This window comes from Hemitrygon akajei, chromosome 8 (genome assembly GCF_048418815.1).
Source record: "Hemitrygon akajei chromosome 8, sHemAka1.3, whole genome shotgun sequence".
In the NCBI taxonomy this organism is placed as follows: domain Eukaryota; kingdom Metazoa; phylum Chordata; class Chondrichthyes; order Myliobatiformes; family Dasyatidae; genus Hemitrygon; species Hemitrygon akajei.
The window spans coordinates 78,674,780-78,694,280 of record NC_133131.1 but is presented as its reverse complement, the minus strand read 5'-3'; the positions used below and the strand labels follow the sequence as shown (position 1 = coordinate 78,694,280).

The 19,501-nt window shown below is 44.7% G+C and overlaps 1 long non-coding RNA gene across 1 annotated transcript; it reads left to right on the top strand.

Annotated features, from left to right (window-relative positions):
* The first annotated feature begins 431 nt into the window (after positions 1–431).
* On the top strand, positions 432–17,726 carry LOC140731435 (uncharacterized). Its single transcript, XR_012099823.1, has 3 exons — positions 432–522; positions 1,351–1,457; positions 15,947–17,726. It is a non-coding gene; the product is annotated as an uncharacterized lncRNA (long non-coding RNA).
* The last annotated feature ends 1,775 nt before the right edge of the window (positions 17,727–19,501 follow it).

The window sequence follows — 19,501 nt, the reverse complement described above, 5'->3', positions numbered from 1 at the left end:
TGTTATTCTCTGAGTTTCCTGCTGAGATTGGAGCTATCAATGATAAGAGAGTGATCTAGGACTGTAGATTACTTTGACTTTAAAAAAAGTCAAGTGGGAAGTGGGCCTTAGACATTACCTTTGCAAGGAGCTGAGTAGAGATCCCTAAGTTTAAAGGTTTTACCTCGCATCATTATGCAGTTTATAACGTGTTTGGAGAAATCTTAATGTGTTAACTTTTGGCAGCTGCTTGAGTTTTATTGTTGTGTTTCATGCTTTTATATCATGTTGACTCAATTTTCTTAAGAAATTTCATTTTTAATATTTTCTACTCATCCAATGGTGTAATCACAGAAGCGGAGCCAGGTTGCGGCAACAACGCTTGCGCGGATCCCACGTCTGTCAATCGATCGCGTACAAATCGATTGTATAGCGAATGCGCATGCGGGCGCATCCCACTCAATCGCTCGGCAAATCGACGCCTCTCCGCCTGGTTGTGCTTCTGAGCGGGAATTCGGTCGGGATCCGGCGGTGCTTTCGCCCGTAGGTTTTCTGTCAGATTGATTGATTTATCGATCGTCAGTACGTTTCCTGCTGGCCCGTCACTGTCAGGTTGATTGATTTATTGGTCGTCAGTAGGTTCTCTCCTGGGCCCTCACTGTCGGATTAATTTATTGGCCACTGGCAATTTTGTCCCTAGTATGAAGGAATCCGGTGGTTCTTGAAAATGATAGGAATGTGGGGTGATTAATATGGGCTAAAAGTAGGATTTGTGTGAAAACAAGTGGATGTTTGACAGCCAGCATGAGCACAGTGGGCCGAACAGCCTGTTTCCATCCAGAATCTCTCTATGACCCATAACACTGTGAGGACTATAGAGATTAAGGTATTGGTGGGATGAATATACCTGTGGAATATTCCTAAATATCAACATAAAGTCATTGCTAGAGCTGTAGTACACCATATCAAAATTGAGATGCTGTATTTGAATTTTGTAAGAATAATATTGCAAGCCAGAGAGGGATGGAGAATTGCATTGATGAGCAATTCAACCTCATGGTCATCCTGCGGACCATGTCTCCTGCAATGTGGTCACTTAATCTGTGCTTTGGACCTTATTGTGACCACTGGATGCAATGTAAATTGGAGAAAGTACAGCAGAAAAGCTTCAATTGGAAGGAATACTGAAGCCCAGGCAAGGTGGGAAGGGAAGAGGTAAAAGGACAAGATTTGAATTTAAAGGTTAATATGGGGGCAGGGTTTGAGGGTCGGCACAACATTGTGGGCCGAAGGGCCTGTAATCTGCTGTATTATTCTATGAACTTTCTTGTTTTATGGGACAACAGATTAATAGAAGTTTCTGTGTCACAGACTAACACACAAAAGGTGACAGTTCATCAAATGGGATGCGAAAAGTACACAATACACCAGGCCAAGCCTGCAACAAGAGAATGATCAAAAACAGGATTTTCTAAAATGTAAGTCTATTTGAAATGTGTTTTAAATTTAAAGAATTAATGCCTTTAACATTTTGAGGAGTAACTTTAAGCCACTGGATCTGAGAGTGATCAATATATCATCTCTGTGCCAGTAAGGAGGAGGAACAATAAACGTTAAATCTAACATTGATTGTGTACGAAAGTCCATTTGATATAATTGTGTCAGTTTGTCTCTGGTGGAGTGACCCAGTGGTCCCAGGTCTGCAATATTGAGTCGCTATCTCATAGTCTCAGGACATAACTTACTGCTGATCATTTTAGTACATTGCTGTATTAGATCATGGTCTAATTAAATGGTAGGATCCCTACCATACATCCTACAATATCTTTGACCAACTACCATCAGGAACAAGGTAGAGGAGCATCAGGACTAGGATTGCCTGATTGAATAACAGCTTCCTCCCTCAGGGTGTGAGACTAATGTATACCCTGCCACCACCATGGTTTCGTCACTAGGACAGTGAGCTGTTTACCATTTACTGTACAGTTTAGTTTTTAACCTGTGCTCTATACTATATGCATTTTGAATGGTATTTTGTCCACTTAATGATTCAATGCTTCAGTTTAATATCAGCGGATGTATACTGTACATTGAAATCCTTACTCTTCACAGACATCCACAAAACAAAAAAAGACCCCAAAGAATGAATGACAGAAAATGTAGAGCCTCAAAGCCCCACCTCACACACACAAGCAGCAGCAAAGCTTCAATCATCCCCCCTTCCCTTCACTTCAGCAAAAAGGTCAACCCCACCCCCACCACTCAAGCAGAGCAAAGTCCCCAGAGACCACGATCTGGCGTCCATCCCATCACCAGGCTCTATCTCTCTCAATAATGAGGGAGAGAAATGTATTACTCCTGCAACTGACAGGAGGGAGACCAACAACTTGCTGTTAAAATCTGCAGCGTCACTTATTGAGTTCCCCCAACTTGAGGACCTTCTTTTGACAACGGTATACACTGCTGTCTCAACATTACAATCTCTCGCAACATTTCAGTCAGCGACGCCGGCAAGGAATCGGATTGTCCACAGGGACACACCCCGGATATGCACATCTTCCAGGCCGCTGCTGGAGATATTGAAACACAGGCTGCTCGGCAAGTTCCAAGAGTGGGACCCCACCGCTGTGAAGAACTGCAGTTTGCATGCAGCTGTAGATCATGGATTCCTGACAGGACCTCAGTCACCTTGAAAAGGGTAAAAGAGACATTAAAAGAGAAGAAATTAAACTGTTTCACATACATACTGGAAGAAGTCACCCAGGTCTGCAAAAACCACTGGTGCCATATTTAGTTCTTCCCATTTCACTTTCTGGTAATATTTTGTTGTACGTAGGATGTGTGATATATGTTTTGTGGGTGAATCATGGTCCAGAGGAATATTTTTTCTTTTTTTTTGTATATGTATACAGTTAGATGACAATACACTAGAACTTGAAAAGCTTGTTACCAGCAAATAATTCCAACCACTTCAACTGAATCATGGCTAAGTGTATTTACACTCAGTGGCCACTTTATTACATACCTTCTGTATCAAATAAAGTGATCACTGAGGTACTGTATATTCGTGGTCTTCTGCTGCTGTAGTCCATCCACTTCAAGGTTTGCAGTGTTGTATATTCACAGATTCCCTTCTGCACACCAGTGTTGTAATACATGCCGATTTGAGATACTGTCGCCTTTCTGGCAGTTTGAGGCAGTCTGGCCATTCTTCTCTGACCTCTTTCGTTAACAAGGCTTTTTTATCCATATAACTGTCACTCACTGGATGTTTTTTTTCTGTCTAAGCTCTAGAGACTGTTGTGTATGAAAATCACAATAAATCAGCCGTTTCTGAGATACTTAATCCACCCCATCTAGCGCCAACAATCATTCCACGTTCAAAGTTACTTAGATCATATTTCTTCCTCATTCTGATGTTTGGTCTGAACAACTGAACCTCTTGATCATGTCTGCATTCTTTTGTGCATCAAGTTGCTGCATATGATTAGCCGATCAAAGATTTGCATTGACGCGTTGGCGTACCTAATACAGTGACCACTGAGTGTGGGTCATCTGTAAACTACACGCACAGAGCTGTCCTTAAAATATACATAAAATCGGGGGTTGATTATTGAAAATTTTAGAAAATCATCTGTAATTTGCTAGACAACCGATTTCTCAAGTTGTGATTAATGTCTGTTTGACAGACCAACCACTCTTCCTAGATTGTCCATTTCACAGAGCATAAATCTCAGGGACACTGGTGTACAAAACCAAAGGCCCATTTCCAGAACTCACTGCTTTCCCAGACGTCCAGTCTTACAAAGCTGTTCAATATTCTGTATTCACATCTCACTCTCCCCACACCCCTCCCTCCCCACTGGAAGGCATCTCCTCTAGTTTTTCATCATACTACAGGTCTTTATTCCATTTCAGCAGCTCATCATCCATAGACTATCTATTCTCCCACCCCTCTACCACAGACCCTTTTCTCTCACATGTGACATGACCACAAATTCCCCTAAAATCTCAGACCCTCCCTCCATTCATTGATGAAACCTGACATGGGGGTTGACAGTAGTAGATTGTGGACAGCATTTGACGACCAGATATTCAGTTACTTGATATGGAATACAGGCTCTGTACTTTTCATACTCACTCAGACAAATAAGATGTGCTATTTATACTGAGCAAACACCGTTTTTTACTTCAACTCTTCATGTAGCTCATCTACGTCGACTACATGGATATTACATTGTCTAATGTCTATATGAAATTGTGAAATTTAGTGTTTATGAAACAGTCACAAATTTAAACAGTTACACTAAAATAGATGAAATAATAATACTGCACACACCACCGATGAAGAATCCATAAAAGATTGTGAAATGATAATTGTCTCTAAAAGAACTTCTGTTGTGTCAAAGGAGAAAACTTCAAGTTTTGTCATTTCCCTACTTGCGATTACTAATCCAAAGAATTTTACCAATTCCACCCAGCAGTGCTTCATAATACAAGGGGTGATTGATAAGTTTGTGGCCTAAGGTAGAAGGAGTCAATTTTAGAAAACCCAGCACATATATTTTTCAACATAGTCCCCTCCTACATTTACACACTTAGACCAGCAGTCATGGAGCATACGGATCTTGGACCTCCAGAAAGCGTCCACAGCAGGGGTGATTGATAAGTTCATGGCCTAAGGTAGAAAGAGATGAGTTATTAACTTCAAACTTTCAGCATAATCTCTCAAAGAGTTGAACTGCACCTGCACGTAACGAGAGCTATATAACTCATCATCTGGACGAAGTGTGTAAATGTAGGAGGGGACTATGTTGGAAAATAAATGTGCTGGGTTTTCTAAAATTGACTCCTTCTACCCTAGGCCACGAACTTATCAATCACCCCTCGTAGCCCCCTCAAGATGTAAATCTGTTGTCATTTCTTCAAAAAGGCCTTGCCCAGGGAGATGACATTGGCATCAAATCCAGCTGTTCCATCCACCAGTGCTGTGAAGTTAATCCTCCTTTAACAAAAAGGACATAGAGGATACGAGTCTTGTGAGCACCATTCTTATTGTTGGGCTCTTTAAAATCTGTACATCCTTATTGAGAAGCTGTAGGACAGAGAAGCATGAGCACCTTACTACATCTCTTCATCCTGTGATATTTGACCTTCACATCATCTGTCTATGTGGCCCAGGATCTCATTGCCAATAAACATTTTCCATGTCAGGTAAGATGACATTTTGCACCTAAAATACTAGATCTTAAGGTCAAGGCATTCAAATAGAAGGGTATTAGTATACTTTACCTCTCTCCCACTCTCCACTTTCCACAGGGATCACTTCCTCTGTGATTCTCTGTGCCATTTGTCCCTCACCACTGAACTTCCTCCTGGCACTTAATCCTGCAAGAGGCCAGGGATACACCTGCCCAATCACCTCCATTTAGGGGCCCAGACAGTCCTGCTAGGTGAGGCAACACTTCACCTCTGAATCTGCTGGTGTCTTCTGTTGTGTCCGGTCCTCCTCTACATTGGAGAGGCCCATTGTATATTGGGATTTTGCTTTGTTGAGCCACTCTGCTCCATCCACCAAAAGCAGAACTTCCCAGTTGCTCTACATTTTAATTCTGATTCCCATTCCAATATACCAGTCCATGGCTTGCCCTTGATTCACGATAAAGCCACCCTCAGGGTAAAGTGTTGCCACCGACCTGATGGCATGAATATCGATTTCTCCTTCCAGTACAAAAACCCCTCTCTCTGTCCTCTTCTTCTAGTCCCCACTCTAGCTTCTTACATCTTCTCACCTGCCTGTCACCTCTCCCTAGGCACCTTCCTCCTATAATCCACTCTCCTCTCCTATCAGATTCATTCTCCAGACCTTTATCTTTCTCACCTACCTGGGTTCACTTATCACCTTCTAGCTAGCCTTCTTCCCCTCCCCATAACTCTGTATTCTGATGTCCTCCTCCTTCTTTTCCAGTCCTGAAGAAGTGTCTCGGCCTGAAACGTTGACTATTTGTTCATTTTCAAAAAAGCTGCTTGAGACAAGCGTACTGGTTGGCAAAATGCTTTACAGTAACAGCAACACGGGTTCAGTACCCACAACTGCCTGTGAGGAGTTTGTACATTCTTCCTGTGACCTTGTTGGTTTCCTTCGGGTGCTCCAGTTTCCTCCCACAGTCCAAAGATATACTTTTTGGTGGGTTAATTGGCCAGTGTAAATTGTCCCATGCTTAGGCTAGGATTAAATTGGGGGATTGCTGGGCAGCGTAGCTCGAAGTGGCAGAAGGGAATAATTCTGCCCTATAGCCCAATAAATAAATAAATACACAAAGAGTCTATCATGGGTAGATGACTTGGTTGGTATAGATAAGATGGGCCAAGGGCTTGTATCCGGGTTGTATAAGTCTATAACTCTGATTCTATGGTCCATGTACTATTGAATTAAATGGTTCAAATGGTTCTGTTTATTATCAGAGAGTGTATACAGTATACATCCTGAAATAGTCGTCTTCGCAGACATCCACAAAGAAACAGAACTTCAAAAGAATGAACGACAGAAAATGTTAGAAACCAAAGTCCCCGTTCCCTTCTCCTGCACAAGTAGCAGTAAACATCAGCCTCCCCCCCCACTCGTTTCAGTGAAAAAGCCCACCACCCACCCAGCAATAGCAAAGCACTCAAGCACATCATGATCTGCAGTCAACAAAAAAAGCTATTGTTTACCCAACAGTCAACATGCCACAGGGCTCTCTCTCTAAGAAGGACCGAGAGATATTGCCTGTTTTACACAGCGAATGGAGAGACTGACAGTTGCTATTTTGGTGTTACGGTCCACTGCACCGCTTTTCTATTCAGAGATTCCCGACATGAGAATTGGCAGCAAACACTTCTCCCAATGATAGAAAGAGACAGAAAATGCAACTGCTTGATGACAGAGAACACTGTCCATAATCAGCTGCATCAAAATCTGATGTTCCTTCTCCCGTGACCCCTCAGTTTGGCAACACCAGCCTGGAATTGGTCGTCCACAGGGCCACATGCTAGAGGCGCCATCGTCCAAGCAATGCCTGGAGAAAATCGTAAAACGGTCAGCTGACAAACTCCAAGAACAAGAATTCATCCACCGTAAAAAGACAGTTTGAGTGCCAATTGTAGATCAGGACCTCCTTAGAACCACACCCATCTAGAAGAAGAAAAAAAGACATTAAAGAGAAGAATTTTAGACTGTTCTCGCAGATGAACTCAAAGAGGCAGCCACTTGACAACATCTTAACTCCACCTGTAATTACAGTGGGAATGTTGTCTCTATGTAACTATGGCAGCACAAACATTGGGAATATTGTTTTCTGCCTTTGGTGTTAGATCATCAGATATAGCCTCCTGTCTGGTATGTCACTTGGAGTCTAGTTATTACAGTTTTTTGGATTTTGGGATCTTATTTAATTCATGCTGCTCTTCACAAATGATCCCTAATCTTGTTCCATCCTGATGTTAACAGACACAAATACTTATGGACTCAGATTGTTGATGTTTACTTGACAGGTTCTGTTAATAACTTAATTCTAGTTTGGGTGATGAGACCAAAGGAGTAGATCTTATTTGGACATTTCTATTCAATGGATTACGTAACAGCCAGCAACTGATGCCCACAAATGTAAAAAGGTGTCGTACAGAAGTACTTAACATTATGACTACAAGTTTATTCAAACCACTGAGAAATCACATACAGTAGTTTTTGCACACTTTTTATTGCTAAATTCTAATTCTTGATCAAGAATGTCACTGTTCTGTTGATTGGTGTGAATACTGTACAATTTGGCAATCATTACACCAACTAATTTAATGTGTCATCTAACCATGAAGATATAGTGGTCAGCTAATACCTTTGGAGTTAAAACCAGTTATATTCATCCTGTGATGAATATACGATCCTACAATCCTGTGCAAATCCAGTGAGTATTTAGAATTGTGTTACCCAGTGGTTTTTCAGACTTCTTTGAGGAATCCATATGATTGATGTTTTCTGCTAATTTCAAGAAAATTCACAAGGTTTGATGATTAAAAAAAAGAAACAACCATGTTTGTATGTTAATCAAAAAAACTATTGAAGAATACTTGGATAAAGTACCCATTCTGAAGATCTCAGAAGTTTGCAATGTAGTATGCTGTAATGTTGGAAGGACAGCAGTCAGATTTTGTATCCAGTAATAAGGATCTAGTAATCTGTTATGCCTCATGCCACAACACAACAAATTTAATTGTTGATTTGTTGAGTGATAATTTGGCAATGTGCGCATGCATACTTATCGTGCCATCAATCTCTGAATGATCGATTGACAGGCTTGCGGTTCACACGCAAGTTTAACGGTCATAGTCTTGATCTGTTTCAATAATTACAGTATTTAATATCATCAAAAGAAAATATTTATTCCAAAAAGTGAAACAATGCAATAGTAATGCAAGAAACACAATAATAAAGCTTAAGACCATAAGACATGGGAGCAGAATTAGGCCATCTGGCCCATCGAGTCTGCTCCGCCATTCAATCATGGCTGATCCTTTTTTATCTCCTCCTCAACCCCATTTCCCAGCCTTTTCCTCTAACCTTTGATGCCATGTCCAGTCAAGAACCTATCAACCTCTGCTTTAAATACATCCAATGACCTGGCCTCCATAGCTGCATGTGGCAACAAATTCCACAAATTCACCACCCTTTGGCTAAAGAAATTTCTCTGCATCTCTATTTTTGAAAGGGCGGCCCTCTATCCTGAGGCTGTGCCCTCTTGTCCTAGACTCTCCCACCATGGGAAACATCCTTTCCACATCTACTCTGTCTAGGCCTTTCAACATTCGAAAGGTTTCAGTGAGATCCCCCCCCCCAATCCTTCTAAATTCCAGCGAGTACAGACCCAGAGCCATCAAACATTCCTTGTATGATAACCCTTTCATTCCTGGAATTATCCTTGTGAACCTCCTCTGGGCCCTTTCCAATGCCAGCACATCTTTTCTAAGATGAGGGGCCCAAAACTGTTCATAATACTCAAGGTGAGGTGTCACCAGTGCCTTATAAAGCCTTAGCATCACATCCTTGCTCTTGTATTCTAGACCTCTTGGAATGAATGCTAACATGGCATTTGCCTTCCTCACCACCGACTCAACCTGCAAGTTAACCTTTAGGGTGTTCTACACAAGGACTTCCAAGTCTCTTTACATCTCAGATTTTTGGACTTTCTCCCCGTTTAGAAAATAGTCCGAACAAGTTATTTCTTCTACCAAAGTGCATGACCATGAATTTTCCATCATTGTATTTCATTTGCCACTTTCTTGCCCATTCTCCTAATGTCTAAGCCCTTCTGCATCCTACCTGCCCCTCCACCAATCTTCATATCATCTACAAACTTGGCAACAAAGCCATCTATTCCATCATCTAAATCATTTATATACAGCATAAAAAGAAGTTTTCCCAAAACTGACCCCTGGGGAACACTACTAGTCACATGCAGCCAACCAGAAAAGGATCCTTTTATTCCCACTCACTGCCTCCTACCAGTCAGCCAATACTCTATAACTGTGTTCGTAACTTTCCAGTGATACTCTGGGCTCTGAACTTGGTAAGCAGCCTCATGTGTGGCATCTTCTCAAAGGCCTTCTGAAAATCCAAATATACAACATCTTCTGCATCCCCTTTATCTATCCTACTTCATGATCTCCTTAAAGAATTCAAACAGGTTTGTCAGGCAATATTTTCCCTAAAGGAAACCATACTATCTTGTTCTGTGTCACCAAGTACTCCATCACATCATCTTTAACAATTGACTCTTAACATCTTCCCAACCACTGAGGTCAGGCTAACTAGTCTATAATTTCCTTTCTGCTGTCTTCCTCCTTTCTTAAAGACTGGAGTGACATTTGCAATTTTCCAGTCTTCTGTCACCATGCCAGAGTCCAGTGATTTTTTGAAGATCATTGCTAATGCCTCCACAATCTCTATCGCTACCTCTTTCAGAACCCTAGGGTTCAGTTCATCTGGTCTGAGTGACTTACGTACCTTTTGGTCTTCCATTTTTTTCAGCACCCTCTTATTTGTAATAGTAACTGCACCCACTTCTCTTCCTTCACACATTACAACATCAGGCATACTGCTAGTGTCTTCCACCATGAAGACTGATGCAAAATACTCATTTAGTTCATCAACCATCTCCTCGTCCCTTATAGTTTTTCCTGCCTCATTTTCTAGTGGTCCTATATCCACTCTCAATTCTCTTTTACTTTTAACATACTTGAAAAACCTTTTACTGTCCAGTTTGATATTGTTTGCTAGCTTGCTTTCATATTTCATCTTTTCCCTTCTAATGAATTTTTAGTTGCTCTCTGTAGGTTTTTAAAAACTTACCAATTCTGTATCTTCCCACTAATTTTTGCTTTGTTGTATGCTCTTGTAGCGATGTGCTACACACAGCGCTGAAATAATGACACGCAGTCGTAAGTCGTTTCGAGACTAGTTTATTCAAACTTCGCGGTACTGGCATTTAATCCCTAGCGCCCGCCCTCTCTGAGTGGAAATGACGTCAGAGGTGCATTACCAAAGACTCCCCCCGCGCGCTGGCTATTTATGAGCCGGTTCGCCTGCGCAGAAAGTGGGTCGCCACATAACACCCCCCACCCCCCAGAACCGGCGATACACCCCCCAATGTCCACAGTCTGGATCAGCCTCTGTTTGGGAGGTCTGCCTCTGCGCCACAGTGCCTGAACCTCGACCGGCTGCGCCAAGTCCACATGGGCTGGTTTGAGTCGGTCCACCGTGAAAACCTCCTTTTTCCCCCCAATGTCCGGAACGTACATGGACCCGTTGTTGTTGATCACCTTGAACGGCCCCTCATACGGCTGCTGTAGCAGTGCCCGGTTGTCCGCCCCTTCATACAAACACAAACTTACAGTTCTGCAGGTCTTTGGGTACATGGGTTGGGGTCCGTCCATGCTGTGAAGTCGGTACGGGGGCCAGGTTGCCGAGCCTCTCACGTAGTCTGTCCAGGACTGCTGTGGGTTCTTCCTCTTGCCCCCTTGGGGCTGGTATGAACTCTCCTGGGACGGCCAGGGGTGTGCCGTACACCAACTCGGCCGACGAGGCGTGCAGATCCTCCTTGGGCGCTGTGCGAATTCCAAGCAGGACCCAGGAAAGCTCGTCCACCCAGTTAGATCCTCTCAGGCGGGCCATGAAAGCCGACTTCAAGTGACGGTGGAAGCGTTCCACTAGTCTGTTCAACTGTGGGTGGTAGGCAGTTGTGTGGTGTAGCTGCGTACCCAACAGGCTGGCCACAGCCGACCACAGGCTGGAGGTGAACCGGGCGCCTCTGTCGGAGGTAATGTGGACCGGTACCCCGAAGCATGCTACCCAGGTTGCAATCAGTGCTCGGGCTCAGGAATCGGCAGATGTGTCGGTGAGTGGGACCGCCTCTGGCCACCTCGTGAACCGGTCTACCATAATTAGGAGGTACCGCGCTCCTCGGGACACTGGTAGGGGGCCCACGATATCCACATGAATGTGGTCGAACCTCCGGTGGGTGGGTTCGAACTGCTGCGGCAGGGCTTTAGTGTGCCGCTGCACCTTGGCTGTTTGGCACTGCGCACACGTTCTGGCCCACTCACTGACCTGCTTGCGAAGTCCGTGCCACGTGAACTTGCTGGAGACCAGCCGGACGGTTGTCCTGATAGATGGGTGTGCCAAACCGTGTATAGAGTCGAAAACTCACCGCCTCCAGGCTGCCGGAACGATGGGGCGATGTTGGCCAGTAGCCACGTCGTACAGGAGGGTCCTCTCACCTGGGCCTACGAGAAAGTCTTGCAGCTGCAAACCCAAGACCGTGGTCCTGTAGCTGAGCATCTCGTTGTCTGCCTGCTGCACCTCCGCCAATGCTGCATAGTCCACCCCCAGAGACAGGGCCTGGATAGCTGGTCTGGAGAGTGCATCCGCCACGACCTTTCCTGAGACATGCTGGATGTCCGTCATGTACTTGGAGATGTAGGACAGATGTTGCTGCTGGTGAGCCGACCAGGGATCGGACACCTTTGTGAACGTGAAGGTCAACGATTTGTGGGCTGTGAACGCGGTGAACAGCCTGCCTTCTAAGAAGTACCTGAAATGCCGGATTGCCAGATACAGTGCCAGCAGCTCCGGGTCGAAAGCACTGTACTTGAGTTCGGCTGGTCGTAGGTGCTTGCTGAAGAACACCAGGGGTTGCCAGCGCCCCTCGATGAGTTGCTCCAGCGCCCCACCGACTGCTGTGTCGGATGCGTCCACCGTGAGGGCGGTCGGAACGTCCGTTCTGGGGTGCACCAGCATCGCGGCATCTGCCAAGGCTTCCTTGGCTTTAACGAAAGCGGCTGCAGCCTTCTCGTCCCAAGTAATGTCCTTGCCTTTACCCAACATCAGGGTGTACAAAGGGCGCATGATACGGGCTGCTGAGGGGAGGAAACGGTGGTAGAAGTTCACCATACCAACGAACTCCTGCAGGCCTTTGCCCGTGTTGGGCCGGGCAAAGTGGCGGATCGCGTCTACTTTGGCAGGCAGAGGTGTTGCCCCGTCTTTGGTAATCCTGTGGCCCAAGAAGTCGATGGTATCAAGACTAAACTGGCATTTGGCTGGGTTGATTGTGAGGCCGAAATCACGCAGGCGGGAGTAGAGCTGGCGGAGGTGGGACAGATGCTCCTGACGACTACTGCTGGCTATAAGGATGTCGTCCAAATAGATGAACGCAAAGTCCAGGTCATGTCCCACTGCATCCATTAGCCGCTAGAACGTCTGTGCGGCATTCTTCAGGACGAACGGCATTCGGAGGAACTCGAACAGGCCGAATGGGGTGATGTGCTGTTTTGGGGATGACTTCAGAGTGCACCGGGATTTGATGGTATCCCTGGATGAGGTCTACCTTGGAAAAGATTCTTGCCCCGTGCAGGTTTGCTGCAAAGTCCTGTATGTGCAGCACGGGGTAGCGGTCTGGAGTTGTAGCCTCGTTCAGTCTGTGGTAGTCGCCGCATGGTCTCCAACCCCCGGCTGCTTTAGGCACCATGTGCAGGGGGGAGGCCCTTGGGCTGTCGGACCTCCGTACGATCCCCAATTCTTCCATCCTCTTGAACTCCTCCTTCGCCAGGCGGAGCTTTTCTGGGGGGAGCCTTCGTGTGCGGGCATAGAGGGGTGGTCCCTGGGTCGGAATGTGGTGCTGAACCCCGTGTCTGGGCATGGCTGCCCTGCACCGCGGTGCCAGAATCGATGGAAAGTCTGCCAGGATTCTGGTGAATTCGTTGTCCAACAGCGTGATGGAGTCCAGGTGTGGGGCCGGCAACTTGGCTTCACCCAGAGAGAACGTCTGGAAAGTCTCGGCATGTACCAGTCTTTTCCCTTGCAAATCGACCAGCAGGCTGTGAGCTTGCAAGAAGTCCGCCCCCAGGAGTGGTTGGGCCACCGCGGCCAGTGTGAAGTCCCACGTGAACTGCAGCTGCACTGTGCGGGTGCCATAGGTCTGTATCTTCCTGCCGTTTGCGGCCCTCAGGGTGGGTCCTGGCTTCCTGTTGCGGGTGTCGTACCCCGTTGGGGGCAAGACGCTGATTTCCGTTCCGGTGTCGACCAAGAAGCGGCGTCCCGACTGTTTGTCCCAGATGTACAAGAGGCTGTCCTGGTGGCCAGCCGCCATAGTCATTAGCGGCATCTGGCCCTGGCCTTTGCAGGGCGAGCGACAACGGCGGGCTTCTGTGCCCCACCACTGATGGTAGAAACACCACTGTTCACTGTCCTCCTCACTCCTGCCTCTGTGTTGTGTGCGCCCCCCTGCCGGGCCTGGTCTGGTCTGCTGTTGGGCGCGTGGCCTGGTAATCTGACCGATGGACGCCACGCTCTCCCTCTTGGCTTTCCACAGCACGTCTGCCCGGGCCGCCACCTTCCGGGGGTTGCTGAAATCTGCGCCAGCCAGCAGCAGATGTATGTCCTCGGGCAGTTGCTCTAGGAACGCTTGCTCGAACATGAGGCAGGGCTTGTATCCGTCAGCCAGGGCCAGCATCTCGTTCATCAATGCTGACGGCAGCCTGTCTCCAAAACCGTCCAGGTGAAGCAGGCGGGCACCCCGCTCATGCCGTGAGAGGCCAAAGGTCCCAATGAGCAGCGCTTTGAATGCTTCATATTTGCCTTCTTCCGGGGGGGACTGTATGAAATCCGCAACCTGGGCGGCCGACTCCTGGTCAAGGGCGCTCACCACGTGATAGTAACACGTGGAATCAGAAGTTATCTGCCGAATCTGGAACTGGGCTTCTGCTTGGCTAAACCACACGCGTGGTCACAGCGTCCAGAAAGTTGGCAGTTTTATCGAAACTGCATGAACAGATGAAGAGTCGGTCATCTTTGGTCCAAATCCCGTTTGGACCGTCAGGGTCACCAATGTAGTGATGTGCTACACACAACGCTGAAATAACGACACGCAGTCGGTAAGTCGTTTCAAGAATAGTTTATTCAAACTTCGCGGCGCTGGCATTTAATCCCTAATGCCTGCCCTCTCCGGGCAGAAAGGACGTCAGAGGTGCATTACCAAAGTCTCCCCCCGCGCGCTGGCTATTTGTGAGCCGGTTCGCCTGCGCAGAAAGTGGGTCGCCACACTCTTGCTTTTACAATAGCTTTGACTTTTCCTTGTCAGCCATGGTTGTACTATTTTATCATTGGAGTATTTCATTTTTGGAATACATATGTCCTGTGCTTTCCTCATTTTTCCCAGAAACGCACACCCTTGTTGCTCTGCTGACATCCCTGCCGGCAGCTCCTTTATGTTGACTAACTCCTCTCTCATACCACTGTATTTTTCATTACTCCACTGAAATACTGCTACATCAGACTTTACTCTCTCCCTGTCATATTTCAAGTTGAACTCAATCATATTGTGATCTCTGGTTCCTAAGGGTTCTTTTACTTTAAGCTCTCTAATCGCCTCCAGTTCATTACATAACACCCAATCCAGTATAGCTGATCAATGACAAATTGCACTAAAATGCTATCTCTTAGGCATTCAACAAACTCACTCTTTTGAGATCCATTACCAACCTGATTTTCCCAATCGACCTGTATGTTAAAATCTCCCAGGACTACCATAACGTTACCCTCCTGACATGCCTTTTCCATTTCTTGTTGTAATCTGTGGTCCACCTCCCAGTCACTGTTGGGAGGCCTGTATATAACTGCCATCAACATCCTTTTATCCTTGCAGTTTCTTAACTCAACCCACAAGGATTCAACATCTTCCGATCTGACGTCACGTCTTTCTACTGATTTGATGCCATTCTTCACCAGTAGAGCCACACCACCCCCTCTACCTACCTTCCTATCCCTCCAATAAAATCATATAACCTTGGACATTTAGCTCCTGACTATAACCTTTCTTCAGCCATGAAATAATTCTACCCACTTCAACTGAATCATGGCTAAATATTATTAAACAGACCAGTTTATTTCTATTCAGAAAGAGATTTTTGTTCACAAAATATTTATAAAAGTAGCTGGAAATGCCAGTTTCTGTCCCTTTGATGTGCTGGGTTGGACATGAAGACAGAACGCTGGCTGGTGAAACCAGTTGTGCAGGTTTTCATTCGGATGCTCTGATTCACTGTAGTTTTGAATCGTTCCTGCTCAAGAATGTTTCCTGGCTGGAAATGCCAGTTGATGTTGCTGTGAAATTCTGAGCTGACGGTGAATCCAGGACACAGGATGCTGAAACCAGTGGTGCAGAGTTTCATACAGGTACATTGTTTTACGGTGTGATTGATTCTTTCCTGTTCCAGAGCATTGGCTATGGCGCAACTACGCAAACTTTTTAACGAGGCATCTAATGCTGACTCCATTTCTGCAAGTCCCTCCTTCGCAGTGCGTACTTTCATTCGTAATGATAAATCTTCCTATCTCGTGAGATTCCTTGTATCACCACAATTCTTTCATTTCTTACAGAGCTCCATCATGGGCACAAGCCTCCCACTATTGAAGACATCTTCAAAAGGCATTACCTCAGGAAAGTGGCATCCACCATGAAGGACCCTCACCATCTGGGAGGAGGTACAGGAACACGAAGACACATTAAGAACAGATTCTTCCCCTCTGCTATCGGATTTTGGAAAGGTCCATGAACTGATTTCTCTCTCTATTCTTGTATTGCACTGGATGCCGCACACATGCGTACTGGCAGTGAGTGATCGATTGACCGGTGTGCAGTTCGCATGCAATTTAATCTTCAATAATTATAGCATTTAATGTGTTCAAAATAAAATATATATTCAGAACATTGAGACAATGCGAGAGACATGCAAGAAACACAATAATAAAACTTAAAACAACTGTCACAAGTTAATAAATTAATATTTCACAAAATAATTAGGATATGCATAGTACCAAACAAACAGTCCCAGAGAAATGTGAGGCATAACCTTTAACTTTAGCAATGTCCAGAAATAATTCCACCCACTTCATGGGCAAATATTATTAAACAAGCCAATTTACATTGATTCTGAAAAGAGGTTTTTGTTCACAAAATATTTATAAAAGTAGCTGGAAATGCGAGTTTCTGTCCTTTTGATGTGCTGGGTTGGACATGAAGACAGGACGCTGGCTGGTGAAACCAGTTGTGCAGGTTTTCATTCAGATGCTCTGATTCACTGTATTTTTGAATCATTCCTGCGCAAGCATGTTTCCTGGCTGGAAATGCCAGTTGATGTTACTGTGAAATTCTGAGCTGACGGTGAATCCAGGACACAGGATGCTGAAACCAGTGGTGCAGGGTTTCATACAGGTACATTGTTTTACGGTGTGATTGATTCTTTCTTGTTCCAGAGCATTGGCTATGGCGCAACTACGCAAACTCTTTAACGAGGCATCTAATGCTGACTCCATTTCAGCAAATCTCTCCCTCATTGTGCATCCTTTCATACCTAATGATAAATCTTTTTCACTGTGCTGTGAGATTTCTTTCAACCTTCGGCTATTTTCCTCTTTTGAATCATCAGATATTTCATATTCTTGCTTTTGATTTTCCCCATTGTCCAATGTTTGGGTTTCTATTTTTATAATCACATGGCCCTGTTCTGAACCCGGACCAGCTTGCTCCATTCTGTGTCCACTCAAAGTGCTTGACTCTCCCTCACAACAGCCATCTGCTGTGTTAGTCTTCCTGCTGATTACTCGAGAGGGGTTCTGGGTGCCACTAATTGCACTCTGCACTATATACCATCCCGACCAGGCTAAAAACATTTTCTCAGCTCACAGTGCTCCAGAGAGATAACCACGTGTCTGAGTGCAGAAATGGGAGCGGTGGCCACTACTTATTGGGTGGAATCAATGTCATCACATGATGAGGTGTCACATCAACAATGGTTAACATGGTGAAATCTGCAAAACAACAACTGGATGGACATTCCACCAATGGATTGTTTGGGCAGACAGATTGTTCATGTCCAAATATAGCATTACCATTGTTACAATAGCTCTATTTGACCACAATGTATGAGGTCGTAATTTTGGTTATAAGTATCCTTTAGTTAATAATCATATGCAGTTGATGCAAAGCACTAATTGTTTAAAATAAAGAAATTGGTGGAAATGTATAATTCACAACCATCTGCATGAAGTTGGGGTTCACTTTAAGAGACTGGTCTGATGTGAAGTTGTTACCGGGCTTTTTGTGTTCTGTGTTTGGAGTACAATAAATGAGTTGTTACAGTTTTTCTTAAACATAAAATGCCTCTTGTCCTTTTATTTGTGAAAACATACAATTGCTGATTATTTCAAAGTTATACAAAAAACCTTTAAGTGCATGGCCCGTTGAACTGTATGATAAATAATATAATAAACCTTTCTAACATGGCAGTAGGCCTGACACCGATAGCATGTTATAATTGGCAACAAAGCATGCCATATCCATTCTGTCAGGATGTTGGTCCTAGCACTCTACAATAGTGACTCGATCTCCATCTCCAAATACAGTAAGGCTACCTCAAACACTCGGTTCATTAGTTTGAAGGAATGTTAAAGAAGAAGATTACAACTGAACAATATTAAATGCTTTGCTGATTAATACAATTTCCTTTTATTTACAAAATAGCTGCACATAAATCAAACAGGCCATTCACTGTCAGTTTCTCCATCTATCAGATACTTTCAATTGTGTACTCAGTGCTAATATTCTCACCGACTGTTAGTGCATCTGTACTGAAACACTCTCTTCCAGTTTCTCCCAATCACACAGCATTCCCTGCGTTTTCCTAATTCCCATAATTTGTTCTGGAGTAATGTGTGCTCAGTATTACTGAGTCCTTCTCAGGGTGACACCCTGGCGGTTTACTCAGGCGACCCTCTACCACTTCCTTTGATGGTATCACCACATCTGAAGATATTTTTGCCTCATATCCATGTTGATTTACACTGTTTGATGAGGGATTACGTGCTTTGGTGGTGCAAAACTTGAATTGTTCCTGCTCATGAAGTTTTCTAGCTATAAATCCCAGCTGATGTTCTGGTGAAATTCTGAGCTGACAATGAAGCCGGGACACAAGATGCTGAAACCAGTGGTGCAAGTTTTCAAATGGATTTGTTGTTTTACAGTGTTATTGATTCTTTCCTGCTCCAGAGCATTGGCTATGGAGCAACTATGCAAACTCTTTAACGAGGCATCTGATTCTGACTCCATTTCTGCAAGTCTCTCCCTCCCAGTGCATCCTTTCATTCCGAACAATGCTTCATGGTGTGAAGTAGAAACAGAAAATGCTGCGAACACTCAGCAGCTCAGTTGAGATCTGTACAGGGAGAAACAGAGTTCAGGTCAAAGAGCCTTCATCGCAACTGAGAAAATTACTTCTACGTAGCAAAGATTAGAAAGTGGATAGAACATTGGGAATATTTCTAATAACGACGTTAAGTTGTCACTACTGGACAGGAACTGTGTGAGAAAATGGCAGAAAGGTACACCAAATACATTAAGCATTCACTTTATTAGGTACCCCCTCCACTGGTCATTTGAATTACAGTCACCTTCCTGTTTGCATGAACCAGTCTGGCCATTGTCCTCAAACCTCTCTCAAGGTGTTATTGCCCACAGAACTGCTGCTCAGTAGTTGTTTCTGGCAGCCATTCTCTGTAAACTCTAGGGACTGCTGGGTGTGAAAATCCCAGGAGATCAGCAGTTTCTGAGATACACAAACTACCCCATCTGACATCTTCCACAGTCAGTCTCTTAGATCAAATTTCTTCCTCAATCTGATGTTTAATTAGAACAATTAAACCTCATGACCATGTCTGCATGCACTGAATTGCTGCCACATGATTGGCTAATTAGATATTTACATTAACAAGCAGGTGTACTGAATAAAGTGGCCAGTGAGTGAAGGTCATCTGTAAACTATACACACAGAGCTGTTCTTAAAATACACATAAAATCAGAGCTTGATGATTGAAAATTTTAGAAAATTGCTTTTGATTTGCTAGACTATCAGTGGTACAAGTTGTGATTAATGCTTG